General features: G+C 44.2%; 1 protein-coding gene across 16 annotated transcripts in view; it reads left to right on the top strand.

Annotated features, from left to right (window-relative positions):
- LPP (LIM domain containing preferred translocation partner in lipoma) overlaps nt 1-26967 on the top strand; it is a 370626-nt gene that overhangs the window by 116898 nt on the left and 226761 nt on the right. For 11 of the 16 annotated variants that reach the window (XM_059855503.1, XM_059855509.1, XM_059855502.1 and 8 more), the window contains one exon: nt 13386-13450. The exons of the other annotated variants lie outside the window; for them this stretch is intronic. The gene's annotated coding sequence lies outside the window, so the exon portion shown is untranslated. The remainder of the gene's footprint in view (nt 1-13385; nt 13451-26967) is intronic. 16 annotated transcript variants of the gene reach the window in all.

The raw sequence follows: 26967 nt of genomic DNA, 5'->3' as shown, positions 1-26967 counted from the left end.
TAGATTACCCATCCCCAGTAATTGCAGTGTCCTTCCCATTTGGAGGGTTCTTCAGAAATTTTTGCTAGAATTAGATTCGTGCTTTGCAGAGGTGGGGACAAATTTTAAATATTTTGAAATCTTTTGAATATAGTAGCAATCTAATCACAACAAATAACACAATAGTGATGTATAGACAGTGGTTCAAGTGTTGCTTAATTATCTTTACCCACTGCATCTGGTGGCTTGAGCCTGTCAGCATGAATTTCAATGGAATTCTAGTTGCTTTTCCAAACATAAATATAGTCCTTTTCTCCAAAGTAAGGTTTGTGTGTGCTGCCTCATGTATCTGTATAGACAGACACATGCACAGGTAGACTTGGCAGCAATAGTGATGTCTTGGGTGGTTTCATGCTGTATTAACGAAGAGTGTGTTGTCGGTAAGTTTTTCAGTATTTGTTAAATGTTTGCATGGGTAATAAAATCTTGTTGGGAAAATTGATCTAATTTTGAGATTGAGAGGTGTGAGAATAAAAGATCCTTTACTGTAAATTGTAGGTAGGTAGCAACAGAAACTTGAATATTAGAAGAAACTGAGTATCGCACAAACCACACACTTTCACATCACTAAAACAAGAGCTGTGCTCACACAGAAACATGAACCTCTTTGCAAACCGCAGAAAGTAAAAGGGAGCTCTCCTGTTTCATTATTGATCTAATTGCTCTTTTCTTGATATGAGAAACGATATGAAATGCTCTTGAATATTCCAGTACACACAGAAACAGACCATTACTTTTGGAAACTTTTAAAGGCATAGCACATAGTGGTAAATAGCAAGGTCATTTATTTCTGAGAGTCACAACTGCCTGCCTAATGTCACCTAATTGTTCTACTGGAACTGAATATGATATAGCTTTGATGAGAACTTTCCACCCAGGAGTGATATTAAATGCAGGGAGCCCAGCCCATATTTTCATGTGGTTAAATCAGTTTTGGAAGATCTGTTAGTGCAATTCTTTTAAGTAAGTCCTGTTTTAAGGAAAGGTCCTCTTTTTGCAGTACCTCAGTGTTGGAGTGCTTTAAAGCTCCCTTCTCACCCAAACTGCTCTGCAGTTCTTCGTGGTTGTTGCCTTTATCTATCATCTCTTTCCTTAGGTTTACAATCCCATTTAAGACCAAGTTTCCTGATTAACCTGAAAGTTTGGGCCTGCGGGACTTGTGCAAAATGTGTGTGGTTAAAACCTCACCGTGTTTGCGTGTGAGAGCAAACATGCATAGGAATGAGGTTCCTGGATTGATCCAGCAAAATCTGGATGTGTTTCAAAGCTGTGAGAGTCTGACAGCGAGCCGTGCTTTTCTTGGGGGAGCTGTGGAGGTGAGCGTCAGCCTGTGCTCACCTCCGTGTTTTACAACACTCCTCCATTTATGATCTCCACCAGCTCTGCTGCTCCGCCTGCTCCTGCCAGCAGTCTCACCTCCTACTCTCCTGCCAGGCTGAGATTCTGGAGGCTGCTGGCTGCAGGCAGTGCCAGCTCCCTGACAGAGCCCTTCTCGAGGCTGTGGCAGAGCTGACACAAGGGGATCCTTGGTTCTCCTGGGGTTTTGAAAGTGGCTTTCTCCAGTGGCACTGGACACCTTTTCTTTCCCTTGTTTCAGTTACTTCTCTCTCGCTCAGTTTCTACAACTTAGAAGCACCTGTATCACCAAATTTGGGATTCTCATAGAATGGTTTGGGTTTGAAGGAACCTCAAAGATCATCTTCCAGCCCTTCCCAGGGCAGGGCCACTTTCCTCTAGACCAGATTGTTCAAAGCCCCATCCAACCTGGACCCTCAACTAAAACTTCTCGGGGGCCTTTTTTTTTTTTTTTATAGTGGGTAGTTCATCTGAAGTACCCAGTGGTGAGAAAGAAGCACAATACAACCTTTAATCGAAGATTTTTGAAGCAGTTTAATTCATTTTGAGAGCTACTTTTCACTTCCTGAAATCTCCATCATTTCAAGATGGTCTTGAGATTTGCAGAAAAGATCACTTCCAGCAGTAGCTAATAATAAAAGGTGGAGAGGAAGAGTGACTTCTCTTAATAGCTTGTTCTTAAGACATCTCAATGACTCGTTTGATGAATCAGTGATGAATTTTTTTTTACCTGAATCTCCTGGCAATTCCCTTTACCTGTATGGCATGTTAAGCTCATCGTAATTTTCCTTTATTGTTTATTGAGTTGTAGATTTTTTTTTCCCCTCCCCAGCAAAACTAAAATTAATTAGGTCTGCTTAAATCAAGATGAGGACAAGTCTCCCAGCTGGCAAGCATATGATTGTATGGTTGGAGAGATGTCACTGCTAAAGAGAAAGATGGCTTGGTAGTAGTTTTTCAAATTGCTGTTCAAATCCATGTTCATTTTAAAGGCATTTTCCTTTGAATTGTCGCACAGTCCCAAGGTACTGAAGACAAACTCACACGAGCCTATCCAAGAGTCAGTCTTTCAAATCTTAGGAACTATCTGGCTTTGGGTCTCTGCTCCTGAGCCAGTAGAAGAGGAAGCTGGCTTTTGGTTTGGGCAGATCTGGCCAAAGCCAGATTTGTTTGCATTGGTGCACCAAGTTTTGTTTTGTTTTCTTTCTGGAATAGTGACTGTATATATAATGTAATGTGGGAAAATATTAAGTAAATGCCTTTCAGGAAAGCTTTAACAGACATTTGGCAGAAAAGTAAGAAAAAGATTATTTTTTTCATTGTTTCCTCAGAGCTCAGCAAATCATTCTTTTGAGTCAAGGTGAATAGTTGATGTATTTGCAGGACTAAATAGCTGTTTCTAAGATGCAGATAAATAGTCTGCAAGCTTCCAGATGCTGCCAGGAGGAGAAGTAAACATTTAACTTTGGAAATGTGGAGATCACTTGCTCAGATCCCCTGCCCTTGAAGGACTTCTGTTCTTGTTTATTGATGTTTCAGTAGGAGGAGAAAGGCCTCAGTTTGGAGCAGTTCTCTGCTGGCCAGCTCTGTGGCAGCAGGCCATGCCTGCCAGTGAGGTGAGCCACAGTCCCAGCAGGTGGATGGGAAGAGCCAGAGGGCAAAGGAGAGAGGGTGAAAATGAAGTTTCTGTCAGTGTTTCAGTACAGCTGAAGCACAAGACTGACATTCATGAACAGTGGTGAATTGTAATGCTGTGCTTGCTTCCAGCCTGTTCCTAAGAGTGTTGAATATTTCTGTGCCTGCTGGAGAGGAGCTGGGGAGAGGAGAAGCATTTTACCTGTAGCTTCATCTGGGCTGAACCAGGGTGAGAAAATTCTGACCCTTCAGCTATGTGGGATGATAAGAAATTAATTTGTAATCCCCAGGCAGGTTCAGAAATTTTAATCATCTACCTAGCTGCTGTTTTCTTGCTTTTGAGTTAGAAGTTGGAAAATACCAGCATACATGAGTTAGATTTCCATCTTTATACATCCAGTCACTTCAATTTTAATTACAACATCTTGTGCATGTTTAGGTGCTTGCCCTACATGGCACATTGAATTGTAAAAATCAAAATTAAACCCAACTTCCACTTTCCAGAGGAGTGGTGCAGTTCCCTCTGAAGACGATGCTGTCCTGAACTCTCTCATAGTTTCTGCTTGATGACATTCTTCCCTCCGTCATGAATTAAAACACAGTGCTGAGACAGAGACAGTGTACATCCAGAGACAGCCACGTTTCAGCAGCAGATTAAATTATTCCTGGCTCTATGAGTTGGTAAAAACACTTTGGGATCTTCTAGAGTGGAAAGTGTTGTTGTTTGTTTGTCTGAGGCAGTATTTTCACCATGTTTTATTTCAATTGCTCCTGTTATATGTGTAGATTTTCATTACATCTTCAGATAAGGCTCATATGAAATGGGCTTCTGTTTTGTTTTCTCACCAGAGGAGTGATTCATATTCAAATTGAAATGTTGTATTGCTCTAAGCCAACCTTCTCCCCATGCGCTAATGGGAGGAGAGGGAGAAACAGGCATGGACCAAGCAGGATTGTTTTTCTCCTACTGCATTTAGAAACTTTCCAAATGGCTTTTCAGGAGGGCATGTGGGCTTGCTTCGGATGGGAGAATCCTGGTCTTGCATGTTTTAAGAATATCAGATGAGCTTGAATCTCCTCAGTTGTCTCTTTAGGCTGCAGACCCGCATGCTACTAGCATTGTTCTCCAAAAGAAACAAAAAAGATAATTTATGATCCCTTTTGAGGTGGTTTTTTTTTTTTTTTTGGTGGTCCTGTATTTTCTCTTTACTCTTAACACTAGTTTTAAGAAAGTCACTGGCACTAGTCTTAGGGCAGTGACTCCACAGGCACCTTCTGTAGCATGGCCAAAGCCATCAGCTCTTGGGCTCTGCTCCTGCCTGATGCTTTCTTCAAGGGAGCTGGTTGCCATCTACAGGAGAGGAAAACTGCACAGTGTAGCAGATGTTTCTGTTCTGGTTAGAACTGGATAGCCCAGTGCAAACTTCCTCGAGAAGGTTTATCACAGGTACTCAAAAATGGAGAGAAGAAGTGCTGAGATTCCAGATGGGGTCTTGTGTGTACTTAGGATTGTGTTGCTCTGTCACGTGGAGCTCAAAGTGAATGTCATTTTAGATCTTGTGAAGCCTGGTGCCTGTCCAATAAGCACCCAGACTGAGATAATAGTGTATTTAATGGAAATCAATAAAATATAGGTGAATATTCTGACCTTAGTTAAAATTACCTGGCTGAGCCTACTCAAGAGGATATTTGCTGTGTTTTAAACTTAAAACACAGCTCAGTCTATTTTCTTGGTCCTTCCAAGCTGGGCTTGGGCAGGTGAAATGATCCTTCCCCATTCACCCTTTTCATTTTCACAGAGTTTGTGAAGCTATCTGAACATTCCTAAGGTGCTCTCAGGCTTTAGATAGATGAGGAGACATTGACACTTTTTTAAAGTAGCACCAGAGGAGCTGAGCCTTGGAGGATCTGCTGCCTTGAATGGAATACTGGTGACCACGTCCTCTGTGCAGCTGTGACAGTTACACCAGAGGCTGAGGGCATTGCAAGGGTTGAAAATGTTCTGCGCTTTTGTTGGCATAAAATAAGAGTTTATGAGGAAGTTTTTCCAAGGAGGAAAAAAGAGAAGAGGCTGTGACAGATCTTCATAGCTGATGGTAGGTTCATTCACCACAGGAGAGCTGGTGAGACAAATGTGACGCCTTGGTTACACGTCACCCAAATACTTTCTGACTTAAGAGCATTTGAGCTGGAGTCACTTGCAATTAGCATGGGCTTGGCAGAAACTGGCACTGCTGCTGTTTGTGCAGAAACTGCTAGCACAGTCCAGTTGTGCCAGGGGGAAAACTGCTGTTAGCTGTTAGTACAGGGCTAGTCTTGAGGTGGTGTCTGTGCTGTGGCTGCTCTTAGAGCATCTGATATCCTTGATGGCACAGCAGCAACTTTACAACCAGCAGCACAGCTGTCTGTCACCTCTACTCGGTCTGTCATGCAAACATGTTCTTTAACCTGTTTGTCATCATAGCCACAGGTTTTTAGGCAGCTATTGGTGTCTGGGAGCTTTTAACTGCATTGCTTGTGAGAACCTAGGCTTGCACATGGTCCAGGGAGATGTGGCCATGGCTCTGCTCTTCACAGTCTGCTTTGAGGCAGTTTCCTCAGCTGGCTGTGGTCAGGCTGAGGCGGAGTGCAACCTGTTGTAGGCTCAAATGACCCAGCTGGGAGCAATTGCCCAATTGACACAATAAATTATATCTAAGTCTGTTAAATTGAGTAAATAATGAGGACCACAGGGCACCTGCTGATCCCCATAACCTGTTTTGCTGGAGGTTGGGCAAAGTGTCTCCTGCCTGCCTGATGGAGCCTTGGAGCTTGTGAATGGGTGGCGTGGGAACCGGGGACAACTGAGGATTCGTACCGGGATGCAGAGTTGCTCCTTGGGGCAGAACAAGAAATGTATGATTCTTGGCCCTAGAATGAAGAAAGCAAGACGCTGTGGACTTGTTGCAACCTGTGCAGTCTGTGAATGTTTTCTTCTTGTCAGATGCTGCTGTCACATAAGTTATTTTCTTGCCAAAGGGCAGGGAATGAGCTAGTGAAGTGGGAGAGAGGGCTGTGTTATAGAAATCAGTGCATCAAATGTGCAATTCTTTACTTTCTGCTTTTGCAGTCTTTATTTACCTATAGGATTTGGGGGGGCAGAAGGGATGGAGGTGTAGGACGTTGATCTGTCTCATCCAGGAGAAGGCGTGTGTTCAGATGAGAAAGCATTATGCATACAATGCCTGAAAATAGCACACTCCACATCTTAGTAATGTATTGAATATATCTGGATAAGAAACAGTCTGATTGATGTATTGAGCTTATTGTAGTGTGTCTGCTGTGACTCATCAGGAAATTGCAAGTCTTGGGACAAAACTCACCCCCCTTTTTGGGACAGACAGGAATTAGTCTTAGATGGGAGGTAATTAATTGTTCTGTGATTGCTGTAAATAGGTACTGAACAACAAGCTTGTACTGAAATATTTATATCCTAAGCCTTGTCTTGTGAGCCCAGCCATCCAGAGTCTCCATCAGACAGAGACAGTGAAAAAGAAAGTTCTTTGGAATGAGCAGCACTTCCACCTACATGAGTTTAAGCGAGACTGGTTGGAGGTGAGCTGGTAGGCTGCATGCTGTAATAAGCCATTTACTGGGATAATGGCTGTAGGCTACAAATGCTGTTTCTACTTAGTCTGTCTATTCAATGCAAACATTAAAAAAGAAAAAGCTCTCTCCTTCAGTGAAGTCTATAATACTCTTAATCCCCAGTGTACTCCATGAATATTAACCCAGCCAATGTCATAACACTCCGTGGAGGCAGATGATGCATGTGCAGCCTTTTTCATCCACCGGAGAAACTGAGGCAGTGGGAAGGACTTTAGGCTTCTGGTTTTGGACTGGGGTAAAATCCTGGGCAACAGCTTGGCTTGATGGTGAGTAGGCACCTGCTGGCTAGCCCTTGGTGGGAGCATGGGAATTACAATTTTCAGGGTTTAATCCCATAAATTTAGGGTTTCATTTGCAGAGATTTGCTGCTTGCTGTTGCAGGCAGTGCTGCAGGTGGAATCACAGAGGCTGCATTGGCACAGCTGGCAGAAGTGGATTGTGAGGGTAAGAGTATGAGCAGGAATATCTCTGTAATTTACTGAGTAGCTATAGCCATTATGTATCTGTCTGACTGCAGGATATTGCTGGGAATCCAGATGTTGAGAAAAGAAGCAAGAGAATTGAGATTATCAAATACCTGTTTAAAAAAACAGTGCCCAAGGAGAAGGAGCTTGATGGCTTTGTGTTTGTCTGCAGTGAAGTCATGGCAACAGAGAACTCATTTAGCAAAATTAACTGTTTCTCTATCTTACCAAAAAAAAAAAAAAAATCAAATTAAAATGATGCAAGGGAACATCCTTTTATCTAAACCAAATGAGTCCATTTGTGCCAAAGCAAAGGAGTCATCCTGGGGAGTTTGCTCCAGAGAGCACATATTTTATTGGTACAGAATGTAACAGTTGTCCCAAAGCCATAACTGTAAAAGCATGGTGCCTTAGGCAAGCACTTTCAGTAACAGGAAAACCAAACTTAGGTTCCCACACCTGCATGTTGTTGAAATAGAAGCATAATTTTAAGCTTTTGGTTGTTTGGGATTTCAGCTCAGTTAAGATCTGGATGCAGTTTTCAGGACTATAATCTCTTTAAAACTCCCTATGGGTAATGCTTAGGTTTGAAATTATCTTAGGACAAAATGCTAATGCTGCATTGGCTTGGGTGCGCCCAAATACTTGTTAAAAGCCAGTTGCCTCTAGGTCCCTTTGACTTACATTAGACCATAGGCTTCTTTGTGCCCAAGACTCGTTTTAATGTCCTAATTTAAGTACTATTTGAAATAATTCTCACACAAGCCCCAGAGATTACTCTTCTGTGCTACTTCTGTTTTGACATTAGCTGCCCATCTCAAGGCACAGACCACTCTGTGAAGCAGCACAAGAGGTGAACCACACAGTGACTGTATTGGTAGGCACGAAAGTTCATTTTACATCACTGAGAATCTCATATTTGGAATTTAGAAATTGTTCATCTTGCTAATGAGCAGGGGCAAGCTCCAGGGAAAATATCACGAACTCAGATGTGTTGCTTGAGGCGCCTGGAAAGTGGCGTTTCTCTTAAGCAGTGTTTTCCAACCAGATTTTACTTTGTGGCTCTCTGGGAGATGGTTTTAGGCAACACCTTATGGTTTCCCTGAAAGTGTCTGACAGCAAAGAAGCAGAGTTTTTCTCTGTATGAAGGAGTGCAACAGTTTGGGGGAGATTTTAAGGATGATTCAACTTTGAGATGGCTTCTGTCAAAAATGTTGGGTAAGCTTCAGACTAATTAGAAACTTCCCCTTTCGTTGAAATCACAGAATCACAGAATATTTTGATTTGGAAGGAACCCATAAGGCTTGTTGAGTTCAGATCTTAAGTCAGTGCTCACCAGGTGAATGTAAATTGTTTTCCATTGGTTCTCATACCTGGATGACTCTGATGCTTTTCTCCTGCAGAGAAAGGTTAATGAAAGAAAAGTGAATACTGAATGTATGGAAGGAGTTCTGATCAATGAAAGAAAGCCACAATTGTTGCATATCTAGGTAGATAACTCGGATGTTATTTTGAAGTTGATCCATGTCAAAAGGCAATGTTTAAGGGTTCTTTTTGGGAAGCATCCCTTTCAGGAGGGACCTCATGTGAATGGTGGAGCTCTTCACACTGCTGGATCACACTTACCAGATGGGTTACACAGACTGGCTGGGGGTCATTGACGCTTCCCAACTCCGCCTCAGGCTGGTGCATTTGCAGTAGTGGCCTATTTCTTTCCACGTGTTTTCTCATCCCCAAGCCTGGACATAGTCCTTGGTTTAGCTGTTAACAGTGTGGGAGCAGAAGATCCAGGCTGAAGCAGCCTCCTGGCACAGCCATTCCTCTGGGTTTGGGTGTTGCCATCAGGAGAGAAGAGTGCAAGGGGGTGAGGGTGGGAGTGCAGAGCCCAGGGGGTTGCTGATCAGATGTTGTCAGAAGCTTTTGAGGAGTAGCAACTCACATATCAGGCTTTCTTTGGTGGAGGATGAAATTCCCCAAACCAGAATGTTCACAAGTGAGGCAGCCCCAGCCCTATGGGTTGTCCCAACACGCTTGGGGAGGATAAGCACAGCGGAAAAGCCCGAGGAACTGCTGCCAAACGCCTGGGAAGATGCAGCCCACGGTGTCTGTTGTGTCTGAGATCTCTGTAAAGTCTCTCGCATCTTTCCTCAAGTTTAGTTTTCCAGTGGAGGCTGTTGCAGTAATGAGAATGTCTCCCATCTGCTCCTCACATGGCTTGGCACATTTAGCCAGAATATATATATTTTTATTATGGGGTTAGCCAGTGGTAACCATGACAATTAGACTTATCACGCAGCAGTTTTTTTTCCCTCCTTGAGTCAGTTTGAAATGCTGACAATTAAATGGATATAGTACACTTTAGAGATCCATCAGTCTCTTTGTTGTCTTGACAACCAGAGTATATTTAGAAATGTAACAAGTACATGGAGTTCAATTGCACTTTTGCTAAAACATAGTTTTGTAGCTTGAGAATTTAATCTGTTGTTTGTAGATCCAGGTGCTTATATGCCTGACTTTTTCTTTGGTCTCTTTGGGAAGCTCCAACATTGGCTGGTGGAAAGAAGGTCCTTGTCAAGCAGGGAGCAAACCTGCCCAGTGTGTGTGGCAGGGCTTGGGTGAGGGGCTGGCAGCCACTTCCTACCTGGCTACTGGATGTGCTGGGTGTTCTTGTGTACTTGTAGCTATTGATTTGTAGTGCAAGAGGAGAGTGTGTGGTTGTTGTCCCAGATGTTTGTCTCTGCAGATCCAGCTCATGTCTCCTCAGGGCTGGGGAGCCATGAGCAGCGTGTCCAAACACCCTCTCCAAGATGAGCTGCCGTCAGGGTTCAGTGGCACTTTGGTACAGGAGGACAGTGCCATGCTGCATGACAGTGGCAGACTGTGATGGCTCTCCTCCTGCCTCTGAGCTACCCAAACTTTGGTTGCAACTCTTGGCCATGAAAACAATAGTAGGGATTGTTTCTCCATATAATTTCTTCTGTTTTGTCTTTGATTTGATGGGGGCATGTTTCTTTGGTTTTAACAAAATACTACTACGAAATTTTTTTTTGATTCCTTCCAGTTTGACTGGCAAAATTGAGTTCATGCTCTCCCTGCTGAGCTGGAATAGCAGTGTGTGGGCTAGCTGTCTGGAGCTATGGATTTTTAAGGCTGCATCCAGGACTGGAAGAGAAGGAGGGAATTACGATGGAGTGCACTTTGTGGAGCTCTAAATAAGCCTGTCTCCCAGCACGCCTGTGCACACACTGATGGTGGGTGTGTGTGGAGTGTCTGTGTTACTCCCTGCCCTTTCCCTTTTGAGCCAGGAGAGAGCTGTGGTCGGTGCAGACACCAGTGTGGGTGTGACAGCCATACCTGCAGGTGTGGTGATGTGCCAGCCCAGAAGAGCAGCTGGGATGTGTGACCCCTGTCTGCTGCCACCCTGCAGCCCAAAGGCTGTGAGATAGGGGCTAGCACTATAATGTCCTTTTTACACTCTTTGCACATCTTCAGATCCAAGTCTGGACATGTGTGGATCAGAGTACTTCTCTGGATGTAGTGGTGTTCATCCCTGGGCAGAGATCTGTAAAACTGGTCAGGAGTGCTGCTCTGCTCCTGGGGAGCACAGCCAGCACAGGTTTGCCACTGGGATGGTTTATTACCAGGAGGTGAGGAAGGCTTCAGGGAGTGGAGTCCACCCTGAGGTCAGCTATTAGGGACAGTGACAGCCAGCAAAATGTATCTGTATTTCCTTGGCTGCACAACATCTTCTCTATGCACTCTACCCAAAATATTAATAAGACTCAGAAGGAGGACAGAATTGTGTGATTTTGCTTCTTTCTTTCTTGTGTTTCTTTTTCATTCATTACCTGTCAAATAATGTAGCTGATTTTGCAGTGTATATGCACAGCTCAGCTTAGGTTTTGTATTTTCTTTCTTCTCTCCATTTCACCAATTTCCCAATGAAAATCCCAAACCATAGTTATATTTCCACTCCAACTCTGTTTGTGGACTTTTAACATGCTTTGTTCCAGTGTTTAATAGCTGCTGGGATTTATTCTTAAAATATAACCACCAAAACCTAACAACCTAATGACTATTCAAGAGTGCTTTAAACAAGTTATCCCAATCCATCTGACAAGGATAATGGCCTTCTATTAGAAGATACTTAGCTGGAGGTTGGATGAGCTGTAATGTTTATGGGTCTGCAGATCTGTAACCAGACAAACTCAGAATAACTCCTTGGATTTCAGTGGAGCTGTATTTGTTTATTACATCTGAGGCTTAGGCAGTACTTTAGATGCAAATTGCAACCTCTGTGAAGTTAAGTGGGGTTGTAATTTAATTTCTGGAAGCAGTAATGTCCACAGAGAAGTGAAGAGCTGGGACCCACACAGCCTGAAGTCTGTATAACTTTGGGTTGCTCCCTTTCACTTACTGTCAAGATCAGATTCCCTTGGTTGGGGCTGCTAATTAAAATTCAGCTTCTCTTAAGCATCTCCTAAAGGCAGGCAAGAGAGAGTGGAAGTGCAGCCTATGCAGATTATGCATCTCTCTTCACATTTTGCAGAAAATGCCAGTGCTTGGGTGGTTCTCTCTGATTTGAGGTTGGGCTGTTGACCTGGAGCTTGTGCTCTCAGCTCCAAAAATGTCTACGCTGAGTTATCTGGCTCTGATGTACAGAGAGCTGGGATCTCCTTTCCCCCAACTTTCCCGGGTCCACGCAGCAGTCAGGAGACATGGACCACTGCTCATCACCCCCACTGTGTGTGGCATAAGTGATTCACCATGCATTCATTTCTGGTCACATAAGGGGCATCAGTTTAAAGCAGGCTTGAGACATAGGTTAGTGTTAGCCATTTGAAGTCTGAGGTCTGAAAGCAACATCAAACAGGGAGCAGAAAATGTATCATGCACAGAAAAATCTCTGGGATTTGCTTCTCCCTTTAAAAAATAATAGTAATAAATTCCAAACTGTTTGCATATGCTGTCTCCTCTGTGGTCAGGACACCTGTCTGCTTCTTTGCTGATACTTGATACAGGCTTACAGTGCTTGCAAAAATGTTAACGTGAATTTTTTGTCATGGCAAATATGAAAAGAATATCCAGTGTCTGTGTGGGCAGGTTCTCAGCAAATTTTTTCTCCACTTTTTGTACTTCGGTGTAGATCTGAAGCAACTGCTGAAATTCTGCTGCCCTTCCTTCACCACAGACCAGGAGGGCAAAGCTGCTGCCCTGGCAGTCCTGGTTCTCCTGAGCAAGGCAGCTGATGGTGGGGCTAATGAGTTTTAGCCTGGCTTCATTAAAAACATAATATGTGCAACTGGCTAGAAGTGTCTCTCCTTCTCTTTAATGACTTGTGATCCTTGGCTCATCTCAGGAAAATAGGGGTGAGGATGCAGTTAGGAGGAGCTGGGGGTCACCTGGTGACACCAGGACCATGGTGAGCTGGGACACCAGGGTTATGTTGAGGTGGACCTTTTGCTAGTCATCACTAATACTTTTTAAACTTGCTCATTTCTTCTCCAGGACTGAGATTAAAGGAAATAGAAAACATCAGAGTAAGCTCAGATATCAATAAGCTGGAAGTATTAAAGACTGCTGGTTGAAAAAGCTTGTGGTAACCTGAAAAAACTGTGTTTTCTCTTTAATTGGGTGTCTTTGGAGGCACCCAGAAAGGAAACCAGGGCCGAAGGTGGAGGTAGGGCTTGGGCTGTCCCACCCTGACTCTGTTTTCACACTGGCTGTGTGTTTAATGCATCCCATCTCTGCTTTGGTGCTCCTTGATGCTCGCATGGCAAAGCCAGTGCTGTGGGAGTGACTCATGCCTGGCCTTGAGCGGTGGCTGAGGCTTGGGAAGAAGAGGCCCTTTAAGCATGAGAGGCAGAAGGGCGTCTGGTCAGGCTTTCAAAGAGACTTTGTTACCTGCAGCCCTTACGTCAGTGCCTTTCACCAGCTCTGCAGTGATTTAAAACAAGTAGCTTCTCTTCCAAATAAACCTCAGCTACCCCAACACTTGCTCAGATGTAATGTGTGCTGCCAAGGAGTGAAAAACCCCTGTATGGGTCAAAACAGGGACAGACTGACACATGACTTGTGTCAGAGGGGAGGAAAAAAGGCTGTGGTTTGCTCTGTACAGGAGGGCAGCTGGCCTTACATGCCCTTTTGGGGCTGTTTTCTTGGCGAAGCATTACAGCCAGCTTGATTTACTTTCTTTTACAGTGAGCAAAACATTGATTCTGACCTTTCTGTTTGCACCCACAGAAGTCCCTTGGAAGTGCCTGTCTGTACGTCTGACTGGGTGCCTGACAGGGCTGCCTTGCTTCCAGGTGAGGAATGGATCAACTCCCAGGGCTTCTGCCAATTGCTGAGTTTAGGGACAGTGGGAAGACCTCAGTACCATGTCTGGTCCTTCAACAGCTGATGGGCATTTCTCCAAAGCCTGGGATGGTGGGATGCCAGCCTGCCCAGGAGGCTTGAGGTGGTTTTACTGTTTCTGGGTCCAAGTTTGGAATTAGCAAACATGCAGGCCCTCCTGCAGATTGGGATTGCTGCCTGGGAACAATTGCTTGGTCCTGTGGGTTGTGTTGCTTTGACTTCTTTTTTGATTGAAGCTTTCCTGCTTGTGGACCTGAACTCATTCCCCATCCATGACGTGGCTCTCTGCAGGCCGTGGATGTTCCCAGCTGGTGATGGAGGGCTGGCTGTATTGTTATCTGAATCTACCTGTGTTTCAGTGGAGAAATAGAAATGAATGTGAGGAGCAAATTAATTCATTCTTCAGAATTTCCAATTCTGTCAAATTCACTGGAGGTATTCAGCTGTGACTTAAGGATCACCATGATGGACTACCCCAAAGTATTGTAGGAGTCCCTTGCTGGATTATGTGTGGGACACAAACCGTCCTTTGTGTCCGTCCCACGATAGAATGGTTTGATTGCAGGAAGGGTAAGATTGCAGAGCAGGACCAGTGTCAGGGCAGTGGGTCTGTCCTCAAGCCTCTCTCAGTTGTGCCACCCCAGGAGACAGAAAGGTGCTGCAGAGTCTTGTGGGGGAAGAGAGCCACTTGTGCAGCCCTGCTGAGAAGAGGAGAATGAGTGACCAACTACCCTGGTGGCTGTGACCAGTGGAGGTTCTTCGTTTGCCGTGATGTCACCTGACTTTTAGGGGCATGAGACGGGCCAAAATCAGGAACAGTGAATCTTCACTCTGTTGTGTCACTATATTTAATTGCACTCTCGTTGTTCTCTTTTGATACACAATGTATGTCCCTGTGTCCCTGCTTTCTGCCTTAACCCTCTTCTTGAGTCTAATTTTTGTGGTTTTTGGGGTTTTTTTTGTGGGTAAATTATGTCTTGGTGGAGATGAGATTTCAGTATCCTGTTTACTGCAAACAGTTGGGGCCATTAATAAATGTTGACAGACAAAGACAGACCAGGAATTAATAAGTAGAGGACAGGAGATTAATAGCAAGAGCATAGAATCTGGTTCAAGGCCTGATCTTCCCAGTTGCTGGGCTATGTAAGATTAATGGTAGCTCTTCTGCTACTCTCACTCTTTCTGTGGTAGCTTTCCTTGCTAGGTTTAATAAACCATCCCAGTGGGTTGCTATAAATATGAAATCTAGGAAGAAGCCCATTGTTAAATTAACTTAAGATGTCCTTATGTTAACTAAATGAGACAGTATTAGTTTAGTTTTCTAGTCAGCACTGGAGCAACAACATCAATGCATTTGTGAGTGGTGAAGTCAGATTTTCAAGTGCTTACAACTCCTCTCAAGACAAAAACATATCATAAAATGTATTTTGTGAAGCAAGCTGTGTCTGACAAATTGGTTTTTTACTCTGTGTCCTGTGCAAGAGATTGATTTCTCTTCTCTTGACTGGGTTTTTGGCTTCATTTCTGTGAAAAATTGGGCTCTTGACCTGTTGCATCTGGTCTCTCATTAGGTTTAGTGTGAGATTGGATCATTGCAAGGAAACACTAGGTTTGCAAAGAGCATTCCTGGTTAAATTTGTGGGAGAACTGAACATGGGACTGCGTCACAGAAAGTTTTATTGTGATAGAAGGGTGTGTGCTGTTCAGGGTATCCTATATAGAAAGTCAGCTTCAAACTCTTTCTTTTTAGGCTGGGACTGTTGATTTAAGCTCTCCTGTAGTCTTTTGACCTCTGCCCTCAGGTCTTTTCCACAGTCTCTGCAAAGATGATCCCCAGCCCTTGGTGCATAAGGTCCCAGTGATATATAGGTACGTGTATGGCCGTGTTGGGAAGGAAGCAGCTGTGTCCCTGTAACAGTGAGCGTGATGCAGCTGGGACTAACGTCAGAACTGCATGCAGCAATGGCTGAATTTCTTTTCTGGGGAAGAAAGCCTATGCACTGCTTTGGTGGCCCTGTAACAAAGCTTTTCCCCTCTTGTCTGCTCTTGCATGCAGTGCCCTTGGCTTTTCAGAAGTTAATTGATTTGTCTATATTATGAGTCTCTCTTTAATTTTATTTGTGTAAAGAAGAACACACGCTAATCTTTCTCCAGAGAAATGTTCTGCGTTGCTCCTCTTTGAACGTTGGCCCTGGGTCTGCTGTTTCTTAATGAGTCTTTAACTACACAGCTATGGTTCCCACATGCTCCAGCCTTGACACACACATACTTGTACACCCACGTGCCTGCTCCCAGCTGAACCGAGCCTGCCCGCTCCCCTTGCCCGCTTTGGCATTTATGTGCAAGGCAGCACCTCCCTGGGAAGCCCTGCGTATGAGAGGGGGCTTTATACCTATACAGAGAGATAGACTAAGCCTCACATGAGCTGTCCTGTGAGTTGGAAGGGCAGTAACCTCTTTACCACCCTGTCCTCCCACCCTCTGGCTTGTTTAAAGTGCATCCCCAGGAGCCCGGATTCCTGTGGGCTGCACTGCCTGCGGCGAGGACCCGAGCGAGCGCCGAGCACCCGATGCTGAATTGCTGTCTGGAATGCCACTGGCTGCCAGATCCTTGATAGCTTGTTTTTAATGAAGATTCCTCCTGTAATTCCTAGAATATCTTGCAGTGCAAAAAAAATGAGCGGTGTGTGTATTTTGCTGTGGGCTGAATTTTTTCCTGCTCTTCACAGTTCCCTCCATGAACAGAGAGGAGGAGGAGGAGGGGAAGCAGCTGACTGCTTTTTTTATTGTTGTTTTTGTTTTTCTACTTGACTTCTGTGAAATATGTGGCGATCAATCGCTTGCGACTAACAAAATGTTTTTGTTTCTCTTTGCAAAAGCATATGGGAACTGCAGGAAAAGCATATGGGCATTTTTAGGAAAACATATTGGTGAATGGACAAATTATAGTGGTGCCAATATGTTTTGGATGTCTGGCTAGACCACTACTACTGCCACACTTGCTGGCATGCAGAGGCATCCACAAGATTTCCAGCATGTGAGGGGTGTGTAGCTGCTCCTGGGGAAACGCAGGCTGGGCTGGATCAAGCCCCTCCTGAAAGAGTGCTGTGATCCATCTTTGGGGTGCTTGACAGCCTCATCATGTCCTGGGGTAGTCTCTGGGCTCATCTTTATGGCAGTGTATCCATTCTGTCAGGAGACGGAGCCCAGAGATCCACTTGCAGCTGGCTGCTAGCAGTGATAATGGTAACCATTTTTCTTTCCAGAGCCCTGGACTGCAGTCCTCATAACACCTGAGCTTCTTGCAAACAGCTAGGCAGCCTCTGGTTTTCCTCTGCTGCTCTAGCAAGATCTTTGTGGTAGCTTGGGCTGTTATTTTTGATTTCTCCATCGAGTGGTTTGCTTTTCAGGAAATGCAGAACATTGACAGTATTGTTTCTGGTCCCAGTCCTGCCCTGGTACTGGTGATCCACAGAAAGGGATCCATAAGCAGGGAGCTGTAAGGGGATTAAGTTGTCTAGGCTGGTGGGCTCTGGTGGCTCACAGCATCCCTGCAGTGGGAGCTGCCCTGCTGTGGACCTCTGTCCATGATGTCCTTGGTAGCTCCAAGGATGGGGCAGCCCTTCCTGCCCACCCCAGCAGTGAGGAGTGCTGCCTCTGTCTGGGATGGGCATGGCAGGGCTGCAGAAGGGGGCCAAACACATGGCTGAAGACCGGGGGGACGAGCAAGACGCACATCTGAGCAGTCATTTGGACGTTGTGTGGTTCATCTCGGTTAGGAACTGGCACTCAGATATTCTGAGTGGTAATTCGGCACCTTTTAGTGCTCTCCCTCTTTGCCAGCTTCAGGATGATTTGCTAGTGAATAATTTTACATTATTTAATGTAGCCACTTTCCTTATAGCTCTTTTGTTCTGTGAAACAATTCCTTCTTTTATTATGCAAACAGTACATTAAGATCCTTGTGGGCCTAAGTTCCCAACCGTGCTTGAGATGACGGCAGAGAAGTAGGTTATTTCAGAAATCATGATTCTTTCCTCTAGAAGCTTTCTTGGAGTTCTGCTTTAGCTGCTTTTGATATTATATGTGCTTAAAAAAAAAAGGCTAAAAAAAATTCAGTACTTCCTAAATGTTATAGAGCTCAAAAAATACACTGTATGCCTTGTCACAATATTTAATACAGAGTGCTATTTACAGTAATGAATCAAAATGTCAGTTTTTAAAATATGAACTGTCAAAGTGTTCCTACTTCGCAGAAAACTTTGATATGACAGTTTGTTAATCATATGACTATTACATCAAATGTGTCTAAGAGTACTTTTGCTCGACAAAGTCTTTTTTTATTCTTTTCCCCTCCCTTTTCCCTTTTAATTCTGGCAGGGTTGTTTGACTGAATGCACTGTAATTAGAGGTCAGAAGAATCCAGAGCTGAATGCTTTTGTTTATGGACATAAGGGATGTGTCAGTGCCTGTGCTCTAGGTGGTCATGGTCACCTAATCTTAGGTACAGCCTAGTTTGGATCATGTCTCCCTTGTGAGCATGGTGGAGTGGTGCTGATGCCTCTGGGGTAACTGCATTTGGGCAGCTGGGCTAAAACTGTCTCTTGAGTAATAGAAAGCTGGCTTGTACTGTAGCATTTCTAATCCCTGCAGCTTTAGCATGAGAGCACAAGTAAAATAAAGATCTCAAGGCTGCCTGTGCATCCTCAATGAGCTGGAGGGCTGCTGGTGCAGGGCAGGGCTGGTGCTGCTTCTTGAGCATGAGGCAGGGGCCTGGGGATGCCAAGGTCCTCTCCCAGTGCCTTTGATTATTCTGGACCCAGGTCAAGGAGTGGGTTTGGGCTCTGATTTCCCTTCCATTAATTTAGACCAGAATGTTTTGCCTTTTTTATTCTTTTGTTTGCTTATCTGGAAAATAGGAGTAATTAATTGATATTAGTTAACTCACAAGTCTCCTTAAAGCCGATTAGTCAAACAACTGCACTTCTGGTGAAGACAAGGGAGAGCTTATGTAGATAATCATGCTTTAGAAAACAGCCTCTGGAAGGAGCAGAGGGCTCAGCATGCTAATGTGAGGACTGGAGGCCAGAGAGGAGTCCCAGGTGTAGCAGAGTCATGTACCTCTGCCCAGAATGTCTTTGTGCCACATTGCCTAAGGCTTCAGTTGGATTCTTCTTGCTTGTTAAAACTCTCAGTTACCAATGCGTAGGTCTTACAAGTGCAATATTTCTGAGTTGGAGTTGGCCCAGCACAGCTATGGGAATAGGAGGAGTCTAAAAAGGCAAAAGCTGTGTGTCAGCAGTCCAGAAAAGAGGAGTGTGGGCAGTGCAAGACAGTAAATCTTAGAATCAAAAAATCATGGAAAGGTTTGGGTTGGAAGGGAACTTTGAAGAAGATTCTTTAGTTTGAATTCCCCTGTGATGGGCAGGGACATCTTCCACTAGATCAGGTTGTTCCAAGCCCTATCCAGCCTGGTTCTGAGCATTTCCAGGAATGGTGCATCCATAGTTTCTCTGGGCAATTCATTCTGGTGTCTTACCGTAAAAAAATTATTTCTCAGGCCAAATCAGATGGTCTTGATTGTGGGTGTTTCTGGGGGCCTGATTAACTTGGAATTTCAGCTGGGCATGTCTGTTAAATAACAACCTCAACACTTGCACTAATGTTACTGAAGAGATGATAAGGAGCTGTTTTCAGGGGCCTGATCACATATTTAAGTGTGCTTTTGAGCAGCACATCAGTGAGCTCTGGTGTGTGGAAGGCCCAGGTAAAGGTACTGCACCCATCTGAAGTGCTGAGGCCCACTGGGTCTCACCACTGGAAGGAGATTTGGGAAGGTGAGGGCAGTGCTGTGACATTCATATCCTGCTGATAGAGGCGGTCAGGAACAAATGGAGGGGAAGAAAGCAGGGGAAGGAGGTGCTGGTGAGGGAGGTGATGACAGCAGGAGAGGCTTTGCTGGTGGTGGTGCCTTGCGTGGACCACCAGGAATCCTGAGAGAAGCTCTTGGGTGAAGCAGTCCCAAAAGGGCTCTTACACAAACACAGGGGCGCAGAGGGGCTACCAGCAGCAAGGGCCACTGGCAAGGCATGTGTGAAGGCATCCCTTTCCAGACCATGTCTTTGTCACCTCCATCGGTCCAGTGCTGCTGTGTTTCCTCATCCCACAGAGGAACGTTGATTATTACTCAATTTTCATTTCAGACAAACCACATTTTTAGTGTGACGATTTTTCTTTTATTAGTGGAATGGGTGGAAAAGGAGCTCTAACAGATGTATGATTAGCAGGGCATGAAATTAAAAATGTTTGTGTACAAGGAAAAGGTTGTTTACTACCAAATTCCTCATTTGAAAATGAAGTGATACTAAGACTGGCGGTGTGATTCTGCAGCAGCCCCCCATCCTTTTCTGTCCCTCCCTCAGCAGCACTGGCTTTAAAGTAACAATATTTTAAATGTTACTTTTATTAAAAAAATAATAACACAATTGAAAAGTCAGTACCTGCCTTTGGAGGCAGATTATTTAAAGAGGTTTTTCTCGAGCTCTGGCGCTGATGGAGTCAATTCAAGAAATTATTTTGACTGATGTTTAAGCCCCACTGATTAGGCCAAATTGAATATTTTATATCAAAATTCATTTGGGTGGAAAATAAGGTTCTGATTGAATAATTTTGAGTGTGGGCATGTACCTGGGTGAATAGTACGTATTGCCAAAATGTTGAAAAATTCATATTTGGAGTTGCTGCTGCTGCTGCTGCTGCAGCATATGCAAGAGGGTGCAGATTAGTATGTAGTACTCAGTTCTTCCCCATTTTGTGGGTCAGACTTGTAGCAGTTTTGCACAGGAATGGTTTCAGGCTCTGGTAGAAAGACATCAGCTCTTAGATTTTTGACTTAGAAGTGTGAGGGTTTATATTGTAGAAAATATCTGTCCTTCCATCCCACCCCACACCTCCCCCCACCATGATAATGAAATTTTTAGTTTGAGAAAATGATCTTTCTTCTTAGAAGCTTTGCCTGTGATGCACATTTCTCAAGTACAGCTGATCTTCCTTGATGTTTTAAAATTAACATAGAATCATAGAATATACTGAGTTGGAAGGGTGGATAAGGATCATCAGGTCCAAGTCCTGGCCTTGCACATGACACCCCAAGAATCACACCATGTGCCTGAGAGTGCATTTTAAAAGAATGAGGTTAAGAAATGTGCATCAGAAACATTTCGTTTGTGTTATTCTGCTGAGATAAGCCCTGTCCTACCTAGGACTGAACATTTCCCAGGTACTTTGAATTCTCACCTGTTTCATTCTTTGTCCCCTAAAACCTTTGTGGCCAAGGTCAAGGCTGACCCTGTTTAAAGCCTGTTGGGCTGCTCGTGTGTGAGGTTTCACCTGGGTGAGTGTTTGCAGGACCCAGACCTGCGGCATCATCGTGATGGATTCTGCCCGCTGAGCCTGGATGGCATTGAGCAGAAAATAGGAAGAGGGCTAAGAGATTGTTCCTGCACTCTGGGAACAATTGAGACAGAAAATTGCTTCCAGGATTTCTTCACTTTTCCACAGAGAATAATCAGCCTGTGTAATTCTCTGCCACAGGAAATACTGCCCGAATCTGTTACTTAAAGACAGCAAGCAAAGTTCAGATAGCAGCCTGAATACCAAAGGTGCTGCACAGCAGGGACTGTCCCTTACTCAGGGTTTTTTTTTTTTTTTTTTTGTGTGTAGTGGCTTTTTTTTGCTGTTTATGTCATGGGATATCACAATAGTACAACCAGCAGGACTGATAATCAATAATGGCTTAGATAGCCAGTGTGTTCTGGGTGCACATTTAGACTTTGTCCTCTTGTTTAGGGCACCAAATTTGTATACTGAGCTTGTAAATGGAGTTTTGCTTAGCCTGGTGCTTGGATTTTACACCTGGGATTGTGGGGGAGCTTAGAGCAATTCCAGTGAGGTGATGGGTGTCTGGTAATTTCAGTCCTTCTCTTGGCTCGTTTTAATCTTTGCTTCATAGATGCCAGCAAATCACTACTTCTGCACCTTTATTTGTTAATCTGGAGGATGGGGAGGACTAGAGCTACTTGCTGGCGTTTGTGTTAGGTTTCTAATAAGGCCTTTCAATCACGTGTTTTAGTCCAACTTTTAGGGAAATTATTTCCATTTTTTGAGTGACAGTTGTGGCCAAATCACTGCATGAGCATTTTACCTGCTGGGCTCCAAAATTTGATTCCTAAATTTCAATTAGTGGGTCATACTGGGCCAAAGGATATTGAACTGCTAGAATAGAAAGGAATAAAACAGAATGGAGTTGGTGTTTGGTTATGGGCTCTGGATGTCATTGTTCCTGACTGTTCATCTGGCTAATGTTTGCTTTTGTGCAGTATTTGTCTGTGTCTGTGCTTCTGTGCACATGGGGAAAAGGAGGACAAATATCACTGGGGTGGATTAGCATTAAAAAATAGTTAACTGATCAAAGCCATAAAGCTTGTCCAAGTGAATTCTTCAGAGAAATAGTTTTGAATTTCCCAAGCAGCCGCAGGCCATAAAAGCAAAGCACTATCATTCAGAGATGCAAAAAATTCCCTTCTGTTGGAGTGTTGGACCTATTTGTTCCCTTTTAGGAGGGAATTCAAAATGTTTTCTTAATTTTCTTCTGAACAGGCCATTGCTATCCATCATGAGCCTCTGCCAGCTCTGCTCCCCCTCAGTTTTAACCCTCCACTGAGATCTCAGTATCCATACTTAAAATTTTGGATTCTTTGGCTCTGCGCACTTTGCTCTTACAGACCACACCTTGTCTCTGAGCTCAAAATGTTGTAAAGGAGAGGCTAAATGTTGTCCTCAGTGCCTTGGTGGAGGTGACAGGGAAGGTGGGATGCAGATGGAGAGTGAAGCTTGGAAAGGTTTTCCACACTTCCTGAAGGGATGGCTTGGGAGCCCTGTTCCTGATGCCATGTTCTGTCTTGTTACTGGTGCTGTCCCAGCAGGAGCACCACCCCCAAAAGCAGAGCAGGTGGGACAAAGCAGGAGGGAATTTCCTTTGTCTCACATGGAGGAAAGTTGTTTGAATGCTCAAAGTTATTGAAGTCTCATACTGAAGGTTAAGCAACCAGCCTCTGGGAATTGGGCACATAAATTTCCTTTATGCTTATGAAAGTCTCTTTCAGAGTGTTTTGCTTTTTTGCTTTTGCTTAAGATGTAGAAAAGAATGAAGTGCTGGTGTATGGTCCATACACAGGGTATTTGGATGGCATGATCATTAATAGGAATGAAAATTATACTGTGGTGTTTCAGAGCTTGCCAAGAAAAAAAGAAAGGAAAAACTCTCAGAAGACACAAAGTGCTTTGTAGCTGGAAGTGCCTGTTGCCCTGCAAGGTCTCAGCTGTCCTTTTCAGTCCCAGTCTTCTCTTATTGAAAATATTTTTCTGCCTAATACCTACTAGCTTTTTAATACTGCTTAATTGTATGCATTCCCCCCTGAAAGAAAGCCACACATTTTTCTGCTTTTGGAAATGTTCAGCTTTAGGGCCCCCAGGGAGGGTGTTAATGGCTGTGTCCCGGCTGCCTTTCAGGCAGAGAATTCCACTTTTACTTTCCTTCTGAAATTTGGAGTTTCGTTCTCCAGAAAAACCAAATTTTCATATAACCATATTTAAAGTGTGTGTGTGTATATATATATATAATATATATATATATATATATATATATATATATATAATTATTATATTTAATCCTGAGTCCTAAGTATATTCTGGTAGAAACTGAGGTCATCTTTGTAACAGGTGGGCAGTGCATGTAGAGCAGAGCTGTGTCTGAGGGACAGGACTGCAGCTTTGGAGAGGGATTAGATGTTTGCACAAGTGTGGGCACGGCATTCATGTGTGCCATGTACACACATCCTTGGTTTCTGTGGTAGAGCAGAGATGATTTACCCACATAGCAGGGCCATTTGCTAGGGTGAAGTCATGAGTATTGTGTTCCTGAAGCACTAGAGAGGTGCACCCATACACAGGATAGGGCAAAGGAAAAGGGAAGCTCATCCTTCTCCAAGATTGTGATTTGGCCTCTTGTATAGGCCATATCCTACGCTCAGATGGGAGCAGTGCTCAGCTATTGATAACATGAGGAGGAATTGAATCTAAAGCCCAGGGCCCTTCTGCACAGGGAAACCATTGCAAAACAAAGCCAGGGTGTGAATTTAAAGTGCAATAGCTGTTCCAAGCGTGCTTCTCATGTGGGCAGTCTTATTCTGCTCTGAGAGGGCCTTTGTGCAGTTCTGCTTCATCCAGTGCCAAAGGCTCTCTGAGTGCAGAAAGAAGAATGCCCACACAGGGAGCGGATAGCTTTTCCAGGCTATTTCACCAAGCTGAAGAGTCCCAGGAGATGCCATGTTTTCATGTCCCCATGAATGTTGCAGGAGCCTACCCTTCACTCAGCTCCCTCCAGTCAAGCTTTCACAGGAGAGCTTTGTGGTGGGTGTCTTCTGGACCTTGCCAGGTGCAGCATGCGCCACTCATTTGCTTGAATTTTTGGGGCTGATCCCTGAGGATCTTGGTCTTGTCTGGGTGTTCCTGGTGTTGCAGTTTCGCGTTTTCCATCAGGGCCATCACCTCTTGTGGTGTGTCCAGGCTGCTGAAAAGAACTCCTGTGAGAATGTGCCTATGTTCATGTGTTGTTCCTTTTCCTTTGAAATTGCCAAGCAAACCTGTGCACTGGGTATGGTCGTTGTCTGAACACTGTTGAACAGGGGGAAAAAAAAAAAAGCCCATCTGTTCTACAAAGAGGCAGTGTAAAGAGCAGGCTCTGTGACTAAATAAATTCACATCTGTTTAGCAGAACCATCAAATGGTGAGCAGAGGGGGCCTAATGTGAATCACATGTTGAAACCACAAGTATGAGTGAGATGAGCTGCAAAAGAGAGAGCCTGGAAGTGTTGATCCATGTGAGCAACTGTTGGTTTCTCTCCTTATTCTTTGCCTCTGCCAGTTTCCTGAGCTAATGATGCAGAGTAAAAAAATCAGGGATGCACACGTGTCTGTGCATACTTATGTGTGTAAGTTTGTATTCATTGCATGATTAATTAACCTTCCTACATTATTTTAAGCCATTTGATCATAACTGCAGTTGGAAGGGCTCTGGGTGATGGGGGAGCTGTAGAGGAGGCACAGTGAGGCTGACATGAAGAAAGCAGGTGAAGCTGTTCCCAAGTGAAGGTGCTTCACAAAAAAATTGCCCTGGGGTATCTTGTTTTAAAAAGAAGATTGACTTGGAAGTGATTCCTTGTAATGCTGTCTCCATCAGTGTCAGCTCAAGGAACCTGATGGAGCAATCTAGAAGTTTCAAAGGGTAGGTTATGCCTTCACATGCTCAAGCTAATTTCAAAATAGGTGTACCGTCCTAACAGACTGCATCTTTCCGTGGATCAATGGACTTTGTTGCTTAGATTTTCCCCTTAGTGTTTTAAGCCCTGCAGAAACAAAGGGCAGCTCAAGTTTCTGTATTGGTTGCATTTGCAGTTTATTTTTCTTTTGTGCCAAGAACATATCAATACAATTTCAAAACGCTATATTTTGTGACTTGAGGCAGCAGTTTCTAACTTAAAAACAAGAAGGCTTTGGGGAGGTACACACAGCTCAGGTGCTTTAGTGAAGGGTATTTGATTGGTCTCCATAGCCCCTTAGTGTCCATGCAGGGGAGCAAGCACCTTCTCTCCCACAGGATCTCATGAAAAGAAACAGTGATTTTAGTCTCAAATGTGGTTTCTTGCTGCTTGCCTTTTGTCCTAGATATTTTGCAGCAAACGAGGCCAAACTTGTGGAAACAAAGAGTGGTGGAAGATAGGCTGTTAGACCTGATTTGCACAGATCCTGCTCTCCTGCAGCTCAGGCTGCTCTCTGTAGCTGACAGGGAGCTGTGTACAGCTCACCTGGGATGCGAGCTCTGCAGGAGCTGCTGGAGGTAATGAAGCACTTAAGGGCTGATGTGTTGAAGGTCCCCAAGGAGTGATTAAGGTGTTGGCAGCTGTGTTACTTGGAGAGAGAAATGCGTGCACTACACAGCAGAGGCATGCTGAAATGCCTTTCAGATGCTTGGTTGTGTGTGGGAACATGCTTTGCCTGAGACCTGAGAGATAGTGGTAGCAACTACTGAAGGGCATTTGATAAATGGAGCTGTGTGTGCACTTACCAGCTGCAGGACCAAGCTGCCTGCCCTAGCACAGCTCAAAAATGAGTGGCTGCCAGCAGTGGCTAAAATGCAGCATATAAAAATCTTTGGATACATTAAAAGTTTTGTTCTTCTCTCTAAAAGTACCCTCTGCTCATAATTCATTTCTTCTCTTCCATCACCCCCTGCCAGTCTTTTGGGAGAAAGTGCAGTGAAGGTAAAAGAGAATCAGAATATTTTCCTGGAGACTGTCAGATTTGAGCTGTTCTGCATCTAGGGAACTGATGTGGCCAGTCTAGTATGAAAACTCTTTAGTCACAACAGAACTTCCTACTGATTTTTGGAAAGGGGAACAAATGATTAATTTGGATGGTCAAAAACAGAATGTAGCAAAGCGATAGTGATGGAGCAACTGGGGTGGGCTTTTTAGCAGGATGAGCTTGTTTAGCAAACTCACAAGGCTAGTGTGGATGCCTGGCTGGGTTGAACTTCATTGCTGGTATTGTGGTTTGCACCAGCTGGGGAATTATCTCCCAGAGTTTTGCATATCACTGTTCTTGAATGAATGGACACTGAGTTAAAAGGGAAGAGCAGCAGTTTCTTGGGCTGGTGCTTGGTGCTTTTATGACTTTCAACGTTGAATTGTAAGTCAAATTTTAAGCACTTGTCTTCTATCAAGAGTTTCTATTCAGAGCAGAACTAATGCTCTGTGGATACTAAACCAGAGCTTTATCTTCATGCACTCTACAGTGTCACAATCAGCTTTACCTTTGCTTTTAATATTCCCCTTCAGCCATTTTCCTGTGCTTTAAGAACATCCCTTGCCCCCTCTTTGTCTTCTTAATGAGCTGTATGTCATTATGTTATATGTCATGTTTATTGCAAATAGCATAGGGGTAGCTAACACCACCTTGTGACCTACCCTTCTATCCCTGTAGCCATGGCATGCTGGACCTCCCCCAGCTTAGGCACCATCTCAAAATATGCCTTTTATTCTGCTTTATTTCTTGACAAAGGCACGTGGAGCAGGCAGTGAACTCCGAGTCAAATATGAGTTCAGTGTGTGCTGTGATTGTCAATAAAGTAAACTCCATGTAGGGCTGCTTCAGGAGGAGCCTGTACTGTAGACTGAGATGAGTTACTGCTCACCTTTCCTCACTACTGCTGAGCCTGTTACCCAGTCTTGAGTCCGCCAGTTGAAATGGGATGTTGAAGAGGTGGAAAGAGTCCAGAGAAAGGTCAGTCAGGGGCTGAGAGCACATGGCCTACAAGATTAGGCTGGGAGAGCTTTGGCTTCTCGTTCTGG

The sequence above is a fragment of the Haemorhous mexicanus genome, chromosome 10 (assembly GCF_027477595.1).
Source record: "Haemorhous mexicanus isolate bHaeMex1 chromosome 10, bHaeMex1.pri, whole genome shotgun sequence".
NCBI classification, from domain to species: domain Eukaryota; kingdom Metazoa; phylum Chordata; class Aves; order Passeriformes; family Fringillidae; genus Haemorhous; species Haemorhous mexicanus.
Note: the sequence above shows the minus strand (reverse complement) of the source record. Positions and strands in the feature narration are given on the sequence as shown.